Genomic DNA, 18,737 nt, shown 5'->3' with positions numbered 1-18,737 from the left:
CAGTAATAGGCAAAATGACGATAATCTTCCCCCCAAATCTGGAGTTGGTTGTTTCACCAAAAAACACTTCAGTTCTCACAAGAAAATAGAGAAGATGAAAAGAAGTATGTTAAAAACAAGGGGAAGTAGGCACAGAGGTAGAGGAGAGTGAGAGGAGGAACAGAGAAAATAGCCAAGCCGTGAGGCCCAGCAGAGTGGGGGGAGGGGAGAGAAGAAGCAAAAAGCTCCTGAGGCATGTGACCCAAAAAGGCAGGGTCATCTCCCTGTCCTCATCCCAAAGCTTTTCCTTCTCTATGTATTTGTGGGGAGGACAAGTCTGACATCCACTCCTAGGCCAGTTCATGCTGAAGACTCATAGACGAAAGATGTGCTTTCTACCATAGGTGTCATTGCTGCAGGCCCAGCACCTGCAGCTTTGGAACTTTCCACCACCATGCTCACATCTATGGAAGGATGATTCATAGAATGGCATTTGCCTTCTAAGTCCCATCTCAGTTCTCCAGAGAACCACTAATGGGAGGAAGTTTATGTAACTAAAGTTTAGGAATAACTAGAAAAAAATCTTGGTGGATGTGAGATGCCCATTAGTTTAGCTGCCAGCATCTCTTCTCCTTGTCTGGGAAACCACCTCTTGTACTTGGGAAACTGCCCCTGTCTCATTCCCTTTGGTCTGGTAGGGAATCATCGCAAGGCCTGTGGTGATAGTAATTGTTTCAAGGGTAGACATAAAGACCCAAATGAGGAAATCAGAATGCTTCCTTGAGATTGATACTGTGAAAACAGATCTTTCCTTTCCTTCCACTGGGATTACTACACTCAGCAGCATAAACCTGGAACTGCTGGCAAATGTTTTTCCTACTCCCAGAGAACAAGTTCATCTACTGTAGGAGAAAATGAGGCCAACACAGAGTAACAGAACTAAAAACTGAGGAGAGGGTAGGAAGAGGGGGGAGAGAGCTAATATAATTATTTAAGCCTCTGGACCCAGCCATGACTGAAGGAAAACATTAACCCCTGGACTTTTTATTCATTGTAAAGTATTTCATTACATGGCTATAAACCTATGAAGTTTATTTATCTAGTCCCTTTGTAATAGACATATCTCTTATTGTCAGCTTTATAAATCACAAATAGTAGATTAATTACTTTCATTATTCATGTGTTGTGGTGCACACAGGTGAGAATTTTTTCTAGTTTGCACATCTAGAAGAGAATCACTGGTTCATAAACTTTGCATAGTTGTAATTTTGCTAGAAGCTACCAATTTCTCTCTGAAATTGTTATGAAATACCAGTAATGTATGAAAATTCTGTTTTCCCCAAATCCTTGCAAATAATTGAAATTGTCAGGCTTTTAATATTTTCCTATTTGATGAGAGGAAAAATGGCATTGTGATGTTGCTTTACTTTGCATTTCATGGAATCAAATGAGATTGAACATCTTTTTGATGTTTATTGCTCATTTGGATATTTTTTCTCTAGACTTTGTAACTTGTGACTATTCTTTTGTCTTCTCTTCATGATTTGTGAGAGTTCTTTACATATTCTATATATGAGTTTTTTGTTTAGGTGGTGGTTGTAGAAGTTAGATTTCGACTTACAGCCTATGTTCAGTTTTTAATTTTATCTTTAGCTGACACATAATAATGGTTCATATTTATGGGGTACAACATGGTATTTAAATACATGTACACAATGTGCAATGATCAAATTCAGATCATTCTATTTTTTTTTTTTTTGTGGTTTTTTGGCCGGGGCTGGGTTTGAACCCACCACCTCCGGCATATGGGACCGGCGCCCTACTCCTTGAGCCACAGGCGCCGCCCAAATTCAGATCATTCTAAAAGAATGTATTAATTGGTTTTTCATTTGTCTTCCAAAGTTTCTGGAACATAGCCCTTGTAATATTCACTACAACTCCACTCAACCCTATTGAGGACATCGAGGGTAAAGACTGTGCCTCATTCATCTCAGTATCTCCAGTGGCTAGAATCATTACTGGCACTCAGAAAGGATTCACTACATGTTAAATGACTGGCTGATAGAAACTGTTTTGACTGCAGGAAAAATGATGCTTTAAAATTCTTACGCAGCTGATTGGTGATTAAAAGGGCAATAGCAGAGGGAAGAGTAATTTTGAAATCATTTATTAATCACTTATTATATTTTTATAAAATTATAAAGTTTCATTTGGGAAATCTAGTACACACAATGTAATATATCTGTGGCACCTATGCACTAATGCACCCTGCACAGACACACAGCTATGTTGTAGAGGCAACAGCAAAATCTTGGGAGAGAAAGTAGCTTACTATAGGTCTTCTTAGAGTTCATCTTACTGCCTATTCTTAGAGTTCATCTTACTGCTTATTTAGAAGAAACAATTCATTCTTTTTCAGACCTCAGCACAGATTTCTGCTAAACTGAGCTCCTGGGCTGGTAACACATCAGAGGAAAAGGAAGGTGTCATTTGGCAATTTGGCTGCTGTCCATGACACAATCATCTTTCATGAAAAATGTTAGCTCCAGGGGAGGGCTGCCTATTAGAGCAAATGGATGGGAAGTTAAGAGAATTGGTTGCTAGGTTTTCTTTCCAGAAAAGTAAGTTTATTTCTTTTTTATTTTTTGCTGAGTATGAGACAAATGCAACCTATTTATTCTGCATGAGATAATATTAGAAAAAGAGAGGCTGAAAATCATAAATATGAATCCTGAGAGGCACAAGGACTGTAAAGTCATTAGAGGATGGAATCTGCCCATTTTGTTCACTGTTGATACGAGGACTGTCCAGAAAGTATCCAGTCATGTATGTCTCTATTTTTCATATTGCTGTGAGGGCTTACCACAGTGCCTGGCATCTGCAGATGATTGCTGAATATTTGTTGGATGAATACATACACAAACATCTCATAGGTCCTACAAGTATACCCTTATCTCGCTTCAATAATTCTTTAATTATCATAAAAATTAATATTCCTTTTTTTTTTTTTTTTTTTTTTTAGAGACAGACTCTCACTGTACCGCCCTGGGGTAGAGTGCCCTGGCGTCACATGGCTCACAGCAACCTCCAACTCTTGGGCCTACGCGATTCTCTTGCCTCAGCCTCCTGAGCAGCTGGGACTACAGGCACCTGCCACAACACAAAAATTAATATTCTAAGCATTTTCAAAAATTAAATAATAAAGAGAATCAAAGAAAATGCATTCCTAACCCACTCATAAAGATAAAATTAGGTTTTAAGTATATTTATCTCATCATTTTTCTGTATGCACATGTTGGTATTTGTGGGTAGCTATGTATGGATATACACAAATTTATTATCATGTCATATAAACAATTTTTCATTCTGATTTTTTCATTTACATGGCATTGTAGATATTTTTAATATTATTAAATAATTTTTTAAGAATGTAATTTTTAACTGCTCTAAAAATATATTATTAATCTGCCAACGTTTAGCTATTCTTCTCTACTGCTTAGAGAATGAATTTTTTCAAATAGCTACTACTTTAAATATATAAGGGCTATTTAAGTCTAAAGATATTAATATTAATTAATAACTATGTACTTAGTATTAATAGATATTAATATTGTAACTATGTACTTTTGTATACTTTTCCAAAATTATTTTCCAGATAGGATTTTACATAGTATTTATATAACACTAACACTGAGTACTTTAGCTGGTTTTTTTTTTTTTTTTCCAATTTGAACTCAGGAAAACATTGTTTCATTGTTATTTCAACCCATGTTTTTTCATAACTATAAAGGTCAAACATTTTATTTATATACTTTTCTTATTTTATGGCTTCTTCTGCTTCTCCCTTGGTGAATTATCATTGTCTTTAATCCATTATTTTATACTGAGGTAATACAGTGTTTCTTCTTAATTTGACAGCTATTTTAAAATTTATTTAAAAATTAACCCTTTGTCTATAAATAATTTTCACTTTGTCAACTATTTTAAATTTTGTTTTGTAATAACTTAAAAGAAACAGGTTTTAGAGTTTTAAGTAATTAAATCTACTGGTTTTATATCATCTCATTTATTTATTTATTGCTTTGTGACTTCCTCCATATGTTTCATCTTTAGGAAAAAAGTTCCCTTCCTGGAGTCTATAAAATGCTCATTTATAGTTAATTCTAGTTTAGTTATTAGAGTAATTTACTTTGGTTTAGTTGCCCTAATAGCCAACTTAATGATGGTTCATTTTTTAACACATCACTAAGTCATTTTGATGTCTCTTTAATTTCTCCCGCCATATCTAATCAATTGTTTAAACATTACTTATTGAATACTCTCTTTTACATATTGATTTATAGTAAATATATGAAAGTCTTACATGTATAACAGTTTTTAAAATGTTTATATTTCTCCATTGATCAAATTGTCAATTCTTGCCTTAAATACAAGGCAAGTTCATGGTAGGTAGCTGAAAGTTACAAGGCAAGTTCATGGTAGGTTTCATTATCTTGTAAGACAAATCTCTCTTCATTACCCTTTTGTTTTATTTTACATTATCTTTTTTGAACTTTACTTGTATTTAAAGCTATATACTTTTAAAAAATGAGCCTATAGGGTGGCGCCTGTGGTCAATGAGTAGAGCGCTGGCCCCATATACCGAGGGTGGTGGGTTCAAACCCAGCCCCGCCTGAACTGCAACCAAAAAATAGCCGGGCGTTGTGGCAGGCGCCTGTAATCCCAGATGCTCTGGAGGCTGAGGCAGGAGAACTGCGGAAGCCCAAGAGCTAGAGGTTGCTGTGAGTCCTGTGACATCATGGCACTCTACTGAAGGCGGTAAAGTGAGACTCTGTCTCTACAAAAAAAAAAAAAAAATGAACCTATATCACTTTGTCAAGTAAAAATTAGAACTGTTTCAGGGGGCGGTGCCTGTGGCTCAGTGGGTAGGGCGTCGGCCCCATATACGGAGGGTGGGGGGTTCAAACCCAGCCCCGGCCAAACTACAACAAAAAATAGCCAGGCGTTGTAACGGGTGCCTGTAGTCCCAGCTACTACGGAAGCTGAGGCAAGAGAATCACCTAAGCCCAGAAGTTGGAGGTTGCTGTGAGCTGTGTGACGCCATGGCACTGTACAGAGGGCGATAAGGTGAGACTCGGTCTCTACAAAAAAAAAAAAAAAAAAGAACTGTTTTAGAAAAGTTTTTATTAGAATCTCTTTAAACCTTTAAGTTATTTGAAAGTTAAATAATTACTTTAATAATATTTAGTATTCTCATTGGGGAACATTGTATATCTCTACATTTATTTCCCTATAATATCTGAACATGTTTTTAATTCTCATGTAGATGATTCACAGTTCTCTAAATTGTTTTCCACAGAGTTATTTATTAATTTGCTTAATTATTTTTGATGACATAAATTAAATATTTCACTTTAATTTTAACTAATATTAGTGAAAAGAAGCAACAATTAATATTTTATATTTATGCTTGCTTGAGGACATTTTCCTAACTTCTCTTATTAGTTCTGGTAGTATTTTAAAATTTGGGGGGTATTCCAGATCAATAAATCAATAATTGATAAAATATCTTTCTCCATACTTTATTATATGTAACTCTTTTATTGCATTATAAATATACAAAGTAATATTAAATAATGAAAACATCAATGATAATTCTTTTGTATCTGAATTTCAAAAGAAGTATTTATGACATTTCAACCTTTAGAATATTGTCTCTAGATTTTGGTATTTATTCTAGTGTAAAGAAAATTTCCAATCTCGCTTGTTTTCAAAAACTTTTCTTGGGAATAGATATTAAATTTTATAATATAAAATTCAGGCATCTGCAGGGGCGATAGCCTTTAACCTATTATTGATGGACAGTATTAATAAAGGCGGCGCCTGTGGCTCAGTGGGTAGGGCGCCAGCCCCATATGCCGAGGATGGTGGGTTCAAGCCCAGCCCCGGCCAAACTGCAACAAAAAATAGCTGGGTGTTGTGGCGGATGCCTGTAGTCCCAGCTACTGGGAGGCTGAGGCAAGAGAATCGCCTACAGCCCAGGAGTTGGAGGTTGCTGTGAGCTGTGTGACGCCACGGCACTCTACTGAGGGCGATAAAGTGAGACTCTGCCTCTACAAAAAATAAAAATAAAGGTACTACTACTTTTTTTTTTTTTTTGAGACAGAGTCTCACTATGTTGCCCTCCGTAGAGCGCTATGGCATCACAGCTCACAGCAACCTCAAACTCTTGGCCTTAAGTGATTCTCTTGCCTTAGCCTCCTAAGTAGATGGGACTACAGGTGCCTGACACAATGCCCAGCTGTTTTTTTGTTTTTTGTTTTGTAGTTGTCATTGTTGTTTAGCAGGTCCAGGCCGTGTTCAAACCCGCCAGCCTGGGTGTATGTGGCCTGCGCCCTAACCACTGAGCTACAGGCACTGAACCAATGAAGTTTATTACTAAGTGAATCTGAAACTTGAAGAGTAAAAATCTGAATAATATTCCGTGAATATTACCTTATGATATCCTGTTACGTTTATTGCTTTACTTAAGATGTTTAACATCAATCTCTAAAATGTCATTGTGGAAATTGTAATTTGGCCACCCATTTCCTTATGCTCTAGATGCCACTTACCATACCTCCCCCCTTTTTTTTAATGGGACCATTTGGCATATTATGTAACCACAATAAGAGAACCATAAGAGTACAATTCCTTGTTTCATTTTGCTCCTGACACATAATTGGTATTCAATAAATATTTGTTGGCTATATTAATGAATTCTCTCTTTATTGATATTTATGCTCTTCTTCAATCATTTTATACTACATATTGCACATTCCTTGATTCTTCATTAGAGTCTTTACCTGAGTAGCTGGAATAAAATGTAGAAGTACATATATACATATTTTTTTCTATATGAATATGAGGAGGGTGTCCTTGCAGAACCTTTGAACAGCTGAGAATATCTTCATGTTGCCATCAAGAATGTAAAAATTAGTTGAAGACAAAATTCTTCTCAGAAAACTTTTTTTTTTCTATCAAAACTATAGTATATTGCTCCATTATTTTCTGGAACTTGGCATGGCTGAGGGGTATTTTGAAGCTAACCTTTTTTTCTTTTTTTTTTTTTTGGCCGGGGATTGGGTTTGAACCCGCCACCTCCGGCATATGGGACTGGCGCCCTACTCCTTGAGCCACAGGCGCCACCCCAGCCTTTGTTTCTTTATCCAACCTTTCCTCTTCTTTAATGCCAGGATGCTTTATTTTCAAATTTTAAATGCAGTGACAAAAATAATGTATTTGATTATCTTAAAATATAAATACATAATATATACTATATAAAGTAAAAATTTGTCTCACTACTTGTTGTTCTACTCTGCCTCCCACAGGGCTCCTTCAAAATAACCTCACTCCTCAGTTGTAATTCCACAAACAGTTGTATTTTTTCTAGGTTTCTTGCCTTGTATTTATATAAATGTGGAGTTTCTTCTATATAAAAGAAGATCATACTCTGTAACACAGTGCCCAGAAGAGGAGAACTTTTAAAATGTTTTTTTTGCATTTATTTTTTTTATTAAATCATAGCTGTGTACACTAATGAAATTATGGGGTACAATGTGCTGGTTTTATATATAATTTGAAATACTTTCATGAAACTGGTTAACAGCCTTCACTGCATTTTCTTAGTTATTGTATTAAGACATTTATATTCTACACTTAGTAGATTTAACATGTACCCTTGTAAAATGCACCATAGGTGTGGTCCCACTGATTTTTATTTTATTTTGTTGAGAGTCTTACTTTATCACCCCCAGTAGAGTGCTGTGGCATCATTGCTCACAGCAACCTCAAACTCTTGGGCTCAAGTGATTCTTTTGCCTCAGCCTCCCAAGTAGCTGAGACTACAGGCACCCACCACAATGCCTGGCTATTTTTGGAGATGAGATTTCGCTCTGGCTCAGATTGGTCTCAAACTTTTGAGGTCGGGCAATCCACCCTCCTCAGCCTCCCAGAGTACTAGGACTACAGGTATGAGCCACTGCACCAGCCTTTAACATATTTTAGTAAGAGAAGCTGCCAAACACTTCTTTATCTAGATAGACATAGAAATTCACATTGAAACATGTTCTGGTTTGTTTTTTTTTTTTGGAGACAGAGTCTCACTATATTGTCCTTGGTAGAGTACTGTGGCATACTCACAGCAACCTCAGACTCTTGGGCTTAAGCAATTCTCTTGCCTCAGCCTTCCAAGTAGCTGGGACTACAGGTGCCCACCACAATGCCTGGCTATGTTTTGGTTGTAGTTGGCCTGGGCTGGATTCGAACTCGCCAGCTCCAGTTTATGTGGTTGGCACCCTAGCTGCTGAGCTGCAAGTGCTGAGCATGAAACATGTTTTCTTAATCAACCACTTGAATGACCCTACTTGATTATGTAAATACTACCCTGTTTCCCCGAAAATAAGACAGGGTCTTATTTTAAGGTGTGCTCCCAAAGATGCGCTAGGTCTTATTTTCAGGGGACATCTTATCTTTCCTGTAAGTAGGTCTTATTTTCAGAGGATGTCTTATTTTCAGGGAAACAGGGTAGATGAGTAGGCACTTATACCCTGAGGAGAGGTATGACAGGAACTTTTGGGTGTTTACCAAGACTGTCTTTTCTCAATGTCCCTAAGAATAGGCATATTTGATCCTTGAGTGGGAAGGTGGAACGTTTTACGTAGGGGGCATGAAGCCTCTTTGGAAGACAGATAGAGGGTCCCAGGCAGTGAGAAATTCCTAGTAGTGGGGAAGGAACAATATATTTCTAGTAACAATGATATCTTCTATTAAATTTGAGAGCGTTTCCTTGATTGATTATAATTACTTTTTATCATTTCCAAATCATCAGTAGAAATCTGTTAGCTAAAATATCCTACTGATAATAAAGGAATAAAGGAAAAGAATAAAGGAAAAAAGAGTCCATGGCAATAGGTAACGTAGACCCAGAAGCAAAGAAAACCTACATTGGTGAAGTACCACTGAAGATGGACTCCTTAGACCATAAGCCCTGCCTGGAAATCTAAGAGACTGTAGCAATTGCAGAAGTAGGTATACTTCATAAAGTATGTGGCATGGCTACTGGAGCCACCTTATTTGGATATTATACAAATAGTAAGACTTAAATAATTGAGAGTTTGGGGAGTTCTAGATTACAGTGCTCAAGCATCAACAATCCCACATTTTGAATGGCCCTGTCCTAAATGGATGGGGTGGGCAGCCTCTAAGGTGGTACTCAATGCTTCCTATTTCTTGATATTCATATCTTTGCAAAAACCCCTCCTCCTGATTATGGGCTAGATTTAGTGATGCGCTTTTAGCAAACAGAATGGATCAGAGGTGGTGGGATGCCACTTCAATGATTAAGTTACAAAAAGGCCATGGATTCTCTCTCTTTGAGCATCTAGGACATTTACTTATTCTATTTGGGCTCTCTGAGGAGAGCCAGATGCCTTGTTGTGAGCTTTCCAATGGAGAGGCCCATAGGCAAGGAATTAAGGATGGTTTCCAGACAATAGCCAGAAAGAAACTGAGGCTCCCTGTTCAGCAGCCTGTGAGGAATGAAACATGCAAACAGTCACCTGACTGAGCTTGTAAGGGGAATTCTCCCCCTGTTAAGCCTTCAGATGAGACCACAGCTCTGACTTATAACTCAACTACAACCTTTTGAGAAACTTTGAAACAGAGGTATGGAGTCAAGCCACACTTGGATTTCTGACCCATATTTAATTTTCAGTGAGAAAATAAATGTTTTATGTTTTAAGTTGCTAAGTTTTGGGATAATTTCTTATGTAGTAATAAATAATTCAGTGGGAAAAATAATGGAGTATATATCACAGATAATTGACAACCTTGGTCAGGGATTCTATTTGGGATTTTGTGAATGGAATAAATTGTTTAATAGAGTCAGACTATAGGAAATACAATGATATGTTCAAGGATGCATCATGGTATAAAGCAACAGGTCTCAGGATATTATATCAAACCATTTTCATTTTCATGATTCCGTTTGATGCTTAAGATGCATATGCAAATCTCTTTTAGAAAAAAAAAAACACAAAAGCTCAGGTAGAGTCTTGCTAAATAACTCCAATTTACCTTCCCTCACTTCCCAATGATCTACTATCAACACACAGAAAGTTAAATAAAATTATTGTTTAAAAAAAATCTGGTAGATCCCAAGTAAAGCCACTAATCTACATGGGCCTTAAGTGAGGAGGATGCTAAGCAGTCCAGGGTTTTCACCTACCCGAAGCTGCAGAGGAGCCACTCCCCTCTCATGTGCACCTCCACCCCACCCCATGCCTGGCAACTGCACACAGCAGCCTACTCATTAGTAAGTCTCTTTCTATTCAATTCAATTCCCAGGATTCAACATAGCTGAGGCTATATAAACAGACGGTAGAGCTTTGTATCCAAAGATAAAATAAAAGAGTAGAGGCAGAGAAAGCATTGACATCCTCTTGCTCTTATTAGTACACTTTTAAAAATTGTAGTTGTGAGCTGCTACAACAGATTCTCGGTGTTTTCCATCCTAATATTTGCCTCATATTAATCCTTAACATTAATCGAACTTCAAACACATAACTGGCAAAGTTATGTTCTATGTAAACTCTGATTTTATTTTAATATTGATATTACAAGTCCATTTCTAGAACCTGTCTGCCACAAGGGTGTGGTCAATCACATAATATGGTGGGTAATAAAGCAGTCTGGACTGCTTGGGCTTGAACCCTTGATTTCCTAATTATTGGCTGTGTCACCTTGGACAAGAGATGTAATATTTGTCATGATTCAGTTTCCTTACTCAGAAGATGAAGATAATAATAGCACCTACTTTACTGCATTATTTTGAGGAATCAATGAGTTAATGCCCATAAAGTGCTTAGAACAGCAGCAGCTCCACAAATGGGCTCCCTCTCATTGGCCATTAGTTCTGTGATAGAACAGCAAGCTCTGGGGGAGGGTGGGGTGATGAGGGACTAGAAACCTGAAGTTTCTCCAGCACAGACAAGTTCCTTTTGCCTCAGGAGTCATCCTGACCTAGAAACCATATTAGTCGTATAACATTAGGCTACTTTGTGTTCACTGAAAATCCCAGATTAATATTAATACTCATGCGACAGTCTCTGGAGACCTCTTGGACCTGCTTACCCCTCAGACCTGTTGGGCGTTAGCTCATACATATTCATTTGGACAAGTGTGACTTAGAGCAGGGAAAGAGAGGTTGTATCAATTTATTGAGCCATTATTTTTTATTTTATGGCTCTATGTTTTCTTTTGAAAAATACATGGTTTCTTCTCTTGCCCTTCTGGGAGCCAAGAAAGTCATAAACTTAAAACAAGTGTCTGTGAAAAAAAAAACTTTGCAGACAACAGTGCTTCTGGCAGATCATCTATTCAGTAGAAAAAGTCAAACTTGCTTGTTATCTTTTAATTACTCCAAAGGGGGGAAAAAACTGAAACTAGTAGCTTTTCTATGTTATCCTTATCTAAAGCTTCACAATAAGTAGAATCTTCCCTCCAGTAATAAGAGATGAAGGCCCCAGAACTAACAAGCAAAAGGCATGAGAGGTCTAGCCATGCTTGTTCTCTGGGATGAATAACCTCTGTAATTTGGAAGAAGGCTTCTGGTTTTGGAGCTTGGGCTAGGAATTCTACAAGGCCATACAGAACTCCATTCCTCTCACTAGACTAATCAACACAAGCATGCAAGACAAATCTGCCTTTTAGATATCTTGCACACACACACACACAGAGTTCTCATGTGCAGACACTCACAGCTTCAAGATCTGTACACACTTACAGATGCATAATGGCCACAGGTCCTGGATGTTAAAAGAGAGAAGTGTGAGGTGTGAGGAGTTGACATCAGTTCAGAAAAGGGAGATTTTCAGTAGATTGTTGTTAAAGTAAAACTGAGGCCCAAAGCCTTTGCAAGCCCTTTTCACAGGACTGATGAGGGGAAGGTGCTAGGCCAGGAATATCTCTCTGCAGGTATTCAATGTATATCTTTAAATTCAGTTGTTTGAAGTCTGTCAATTTGGGTGCTGAATTCTACTTGATTCAGAGATATTTGAATATAAGAGGAAGGTGAATTTGAATTAGCCAATCAATATGCACTCAGTGCCTGCCTTCTAAGGGCAGGCAGTGCCCTGGGCTCTGAGATAGAAAGGTGATCAGGACATTATTCCTACCCCATAGTGTCTAATAGGAGAGATGAGACTAATTCACAGGAAGCAGACTAATGCAACATCACTGATAGACTATTAATACCCAAAAGGACCTATTCTTGTAAAACACATGAATTTTGACAGTGAGATGCTGATATCCAGAGATATTAAGAAACTTTCTTATGGACAGAGTGCCAGATAATAGATCAGTTCTTCTAGATGGGATTGCTCTCTCTCCAGCTCTTTGCATTATTTTGTAACTATGTGTATATATATATATATATATATATATATATATATACCACTTTAATATGGCCGTTTGTTTTAACTTGATATCCCTCCTCCAGGATCATGAAGTCTCACAGGTAACAAGCTGATCTTCCATATTTACAGAGCCCACAGTAACTGATGAGATCATATGTATCCACGTGTTTAATCCATCAGCCTAAAGTGACCTGAATGAAACAGAGACAGTAGCCTACATAACTTTGCTCTTGGCCCAGGGCTCCATTTATTACACTGAGTAGCATAGGGAGTAAAGAACTAAATCTTGGGTACAAATTCAGGATGATATTTTTTAAACTTGGCATAAAAATTACAGACATATTTCCAAAAGGCCTTCTGTTTTCTTTTCCGACTTAAACTTAAGTTCTTATATAAATTTATATACAAGGATAATGCATTTTCATTTCAGTCAGCAGGAAAAGGTCAGGTTCCTCAGGTGCTTTTGACTCTTCATATTTGCAGACAGAATCATTGAAAGGTTTTAATATATTTCTCCTAAGAGATTTTCGAAATTATACCAGTTCACTCAATCATCAAACATTTATTTCAACAAGTATTTTTCAAATCTTCTACTCTTTGCCAAATACTGGACAAGTTATTGGCTAAAATATTATCTGGTTAAATTATCGGGCAATTATTTTATTCCTAGGGGAAAAAGATCCCTGGCATAGCTATTATTTTCCTAGTGCTACTGTTACAAGTTACATACAAACATACTGCAAATGTGGTGTGTTACAACTTACTACAAATGTGACAGCTTAAAACAACAAGAGTGTAGGAAGTCCAAAATCAAAGTGTCAGCTGGGCTATTCTTCTAGAGGTTCTATAAAAGAGTCCTTCCTTTTCTCTTCTGAGCTTCTTGTGGCTCCTGGCAATTTCTAATGACTCCTTGGCTTTTAGATGCATCCACCTAACTTCTGCCTCCATCTTCTTCTCTGTATATTTCTTTATGTCCTTTCCTCTTTCTATGAGAAAACCAGCCATTGAATCCAGAACCTACTCAAAATCAGAATAATTTCACCTCTAGCTGCAAAGGCCCAATTACAAATTATATCTGCAAAGGCCCAATTTCAAAATAAGGTCATATTTTTAAGTACCAACTGGAAATGGATTTTGTTGTGTGTGGAGGGGAGGGCTCTTTTCAACTCTGTCATTAATAGCTTTGGCCTGTATAGGTCAGATGGACAGTAAAAGAGATGAGGATGGAGGGAAGCTCAGCTTTGTCTGCATGGACTTCCTCCCAACTTGCTGCTGGCTTTTCACTGTTCTGTTTCCTCTCTTGCATGTATCCACATCCAGAATGCTCACTTGGATTCTTGTCTCCTGATTTACATGATTCTTTGGCATATAACCCTGGTTCGTAACTATTTGCCAACCTCCTGACCTATGCCTGTTCTCATGAGTACCTTGGCTGATCTGGACCTGAGTCTTGCCCTTCATTATCCACCTTATTCCATTTAACAGATATTCCCTGAACATTCCTATGTGTCAGGCACTGTGTAAGATGCTGGGTGCTTGGTGATAAACATGACAGAGACTTTTCTTTCTTTTTTTTTTTTTTTTGTAGAGACAGAGTCTCACTTTATGCCCCTTGGTAAAGTGCTGTGGCATCACACAGCTTACAGCAACCTCCAGCTCCTGGGCTTAAGTGATTCTCTTGCCTCAGCCTCCCGAGTAGCTGGGACTACAGGCGCCCGCCACAGCACCCGGCTATTTTTTTGTTGCAGTTTGGCCGGGGCTGGGTTTGATCCTGCCACCCTCGGCATATGGGGCCGGCGCCCTACTCACTGAACCACAGGCGCCGCCCAACAGAGACTTTTCTTTACTTGCTTCCCATGCAGTCCTGAGCTTTACCAACCTGCCCTATCAACTGAAGCATCAGTTCAAGAGGGAATGATATGAAGAAGGGGGTGCTGCAGAGAATGAATTCAGTGAAGGTGGTGGAGGGAGATTCAGGTTTCAGAGGCAGGGGTGAATCTGGTGCCCCACTTTGTCCCTATAAATTTTGTGCCTGCACCCAATAGTGGTGGGGTGGTAGAGTCACCACTGAAATAGTCTGCTGAAAGAACATGGATGTTTCTCCTGGCTGCCTGGCCTCAAAGCCTGATATTCTCTAGGAAATTCTTTCATACATTTTATTTAAACTATTTAGGGTCTCTGTTGTCAGCCAGGAGGAACTCACACCAATACAGAAGCCTCTGAAGACAAGTAACAAAAAACACTGCTTCAAAGCAGCTTAAATCATATGTAAGGTACTTGCTCCCATAACAGGAAGTACAGAGGAAGAAGGCTGTACAGAGGCTACAGAGGTGACCCGTCAAGAGTCTGGCTCCATTTTATTAGAGCGTTCAACCCTGTGTTCTACACAACCCTGTGTGTTTTCATCCTCTCTGTGTGGTCACACTTTGACTGTGACAGTTCCACATCTCAGATTAGACATGATAATGTCTAAAGGTACAAGGAGGTTCTATACTTCTTCTGCCCATTTTTAAAAGGCACCTTACTTAGCATGTCTCACTGGCTGTAATTTGGTCAGATGCTCCTTCCTAAACTAGACACTGGTAAAGAGAATGATATTACTACAATTACCTTGGGCTAATTAGGTTCCACCTTCTGGATCTGGGGAAGGAGCCAGATGACCTAAAGCATGTGGCCAGGTGGAGGAAAGTGGCTGTATGAAAAAAAATAAATAATGGGGCTTTGCTGTAGATTAGTAGATGCTGGGTAAGTAACCAATCCTGTCTTCTATTGGAAGTTACTACAAGGTCCAGTCAGAAGCTGATGCTACTTTGTATTGGGATCATGATTTGGGGATATTTCACACACCTTAAAGCAAAAAGGTTTGCTAGTGTATTTGGATTAGGAGGGGGAGGGAAAGAAAAGGGGATAGAGAAAATGATGTATTCATTTAGACCTGTGCAATTACATTTGCTTACATGGGAAAAATTGGGACAAAACAGGTAGAGGTAGAGGTGAAGTTACAAATTCAAATAGTTACTGTTAGGAAGATTAACATGTAAGTTTGAAGCTAAAGGGAGATTATGGCTGATGATGTAAACTGGAAAGTCATCAGTTTACCAAGGAACTTGAAAGCATAGGACTAAGTGAGATTTCCTAGAAAAATGGTAGCAAGAGAGAAATGAGGTGTAAGAACCAAGCCCCACACTCTGGGGAACTTTAACACTTAGAGCTCAGGCAGAAGGGAGGTTAAAAGAAAAGAAGACCACTGAGGCCACACTCTGAGACGGTTCAGATGCTATTGTTTCTCCAGCCCCTCAAGTCCCAGTTCCTCCCCACCCATCTCCATCTCTCTCCACCCCTAGATGTCTATGTTTGTATTTTAACTTTCATTTTTAACTTGAAATGTCAGCTAATGGATTTACTATGATGGAGCCTAAAAAAACTGTCAGTTGAGCCTAAAAACTACTGGAGACTAAAGAAAAATAGAAACATAATCTAAAAAGAACTCAATGCTTTAGGAAACCTGTCTACTTGTTCTTCCTTGAATACTATATATATTTTCCTCATAAATGCCATAGAAAATGGCTTTTTAAAAACCAACAAAAATCCTCACCAAACAAGCTTCAAATATATCTTCTAGTACTCCAAACAAATTTTATTAAAACAAAAGGTGAACAAGACCACCTCTTACTATTTTGTTTAGGTAGTGTCCTTAAAGCAGTCCACAAATAACATTAGATTGCTTTAAATGGAACTACAATTTCTTTTTTTTTTTTTTTGGCTGGGGCTGGGTTTGAACCCACCACCTCTGGCATATGGGGTCGGCGCCCTACCCCTTTGAGCTATAGGCACCGCCTGGAACTACAATTTCAAGAAGGACAATAGATATATAATAATCTTAAGATCTAAAAGAAAATTAGATATATGCTTTTATTTTAAATATTGGTGGTTAACCCTTAATTTAAAAAGTATACCTCTTCTTCTAATTAAACCCCCAATGACAGGCAGCTACCTACAATTCATTAAAGTTAAGATTTTGCATAAAAACTATATTATTTAAACTTGATGAGTTTCCCTTCCTTTCAATTAACTAAACTCTCTCAGAAGAAGCCTAAACTCTAAAGACTGTTTATGAAATGCAAAATCAGTCTTCACCTTGGCTCACTGCTTTGCTCTTATGAACCTTGGAGGTTTAACTCTCCTTGGTAATAAATATTTTTCCACCAGGAATAACATGATTCAAAAGAAAAAAATAGCTTATTTGGTACATCCATATACATCTGTGGACATTGTTTTATTGCAACAGATAGAATCCATGGCTTCCTCTACTGGCCAAACTTAGAAAAAGACTTACTCTTTTCCCCAAAAAAGAGTTACTTAAAACATACACACATGGCACATATTTTAGAGATCTATGTAAAAAGGACAGAAAAGAGATTAGAGAAACTTAGTAAAGTAACTGCCCAGGTGGAAACAGGGAAAAAATATTTGTTTGGTAAAAGGACAACAATTACTTTACACTTATTGAATGTTAAAAAAGCGTATGTCTAGAAGTGGAAAATCTCCATGCAAAATACAAACTTTCATTAGTTGCAGATAGATAAATTGAGGACTCTGTACTGGAGTAAGATAACCCTAAGACACACGGACACAAGAGGCAGAAATACAGAATGGAAGTGGCAAAAAGACCGTGAAAAATTCTTTTGGAAAGGACTTAGACCACAGTGGGATTGCTGATTGATTTCATAATCAGTGGGATTGGATTAGCAGAATAAGTAATGTGAGCAGAGAATGTTTTGCTTGTAGTTTGTAGTATAATTACCTGCACTTTAATTCATTCTAGTGTGTGGATTTGCTTTTTCTTATTTGTTTAGGGAGGACACAAGAACCTCTAAGAGTGGATAAAAATTTGAAACATCCTGCAAGCATTCTAATATGAGATTCATGGGGGAGATAATATTGTATGGTGGTTAGATTTCAGTCTCTGGAATCTCCCTAATGTGGGTTCAAATCTCTCTGTTCCATTACTTACTAGCTGTGTGACCTTGGGCAGGTGACAGGCTTCAGGGCTGCAGTGTTCCCATCTATAAAATCAGGATGCTAATAACAATAACTATTTCCAAAGGCTGTGGTAATGATTAAATGAAAAGCATGTAAAGCACAGCACACAGCATGTGGTGCAGAGCAATTACTCAGTGTTAGCTGTAAATGGATGCACAGGCTGGTCTGTAAAGACCACACAGGATACAAACATATGTTGGTTAGACCCTGCCCATCCTCACATGCAGAAGACAAAATCAGGGCATAGATGTGACTACATCCACCAGAGATGGCAAAGGCTTGAGGCCAGCATTGTTTTTATTGGCCACGTGGGCCTGTTCATCTTCAGGATGTGGGCTTTGTGTTCTCACCTGGACCCACCTGCAGAGGAGGGATGATTGAGAGCAGGGATCAGGAGCCACAAAGCCCATCACTGCTGCCCAGCTGTGTAAATTTGGACAGGATACTTAATTTCTATGCTTACATTTCCTTAGTTGAAAAGTAGATACTTAATAACAATACTGTCCTCCTAAACTTGTTATGAAGATTACATGAGCTAATATATTCAGAACATGTTTTAGAGCATCTGACACATTGCATGAGCTCAAAAAATAGTAAAAATAATTGTAAGTAATTATTATAATCACTTTGAAAAAGACCTCTAAGATTCCAAATTCTTCCTTGCTTCCCAATAAAACCTGTGCAGAATGAATTTATAGAAAGAAAGGAGAAAGAAGAAAATTAGAAGAGGTAGGTTTGAGGTAAGAAAGAAAAAACCAATAAAATTTTCAATAGGGATAACTCAAAGCATAAGTGACACTAAGAGGAATAAATTTTTGAATAATATTTGTGAAAAATATTTACACAATAGAAAATAAATCTAGTGAAAAACATTTGTCTGATAAGAAAGCAGTAATTTTATAGCTATAATTAATGTAAGATATAAGAAGAGGAAGAAAGTTTAACTATAAAATTTAAGAGACCATCCAAAAGTTTTATCAAAAACCTTTGCATGTGGTGGGCACTTAGACATTTGATTAATTGATTTGTTGATTAAGTGTGATTAAGCACTAAACTCAGCAGGTAACCTGAAAAGCCTGGCTTTGCACAGAGTGAAGGCTGAAACAAACATTTGGTTTTCATATGGTCTTTGAATAAGACCAAAGAAGCTTTAATGACATAATGATGCTTCTCCCCCTGCCCATCTCTCTCTCTGACCCCTCCCCCACCAATCTCTCTTTTTCTCACTGCCCCTCCCCTGCTAATCCCCTGCCCTCTTTA

Source organism: Nycticebus coucang, chromosome 14, assembly GCF_027406575.1.
Source record: "Nycticebus coucang isolate mNycCou1 chromosome 14, mNycCou1.pri, whole genome shotgun sequence".
Classification (NCBI taxonomy): domain Eukaryota; kingdom Metazoa; phylum Chordata; class Mammalia; order Primates; family Lorisidae; genus Nycticebus; species Nycticebus coucang.
Note: the sequence above shows the minus strand (reverse complement) of the source record.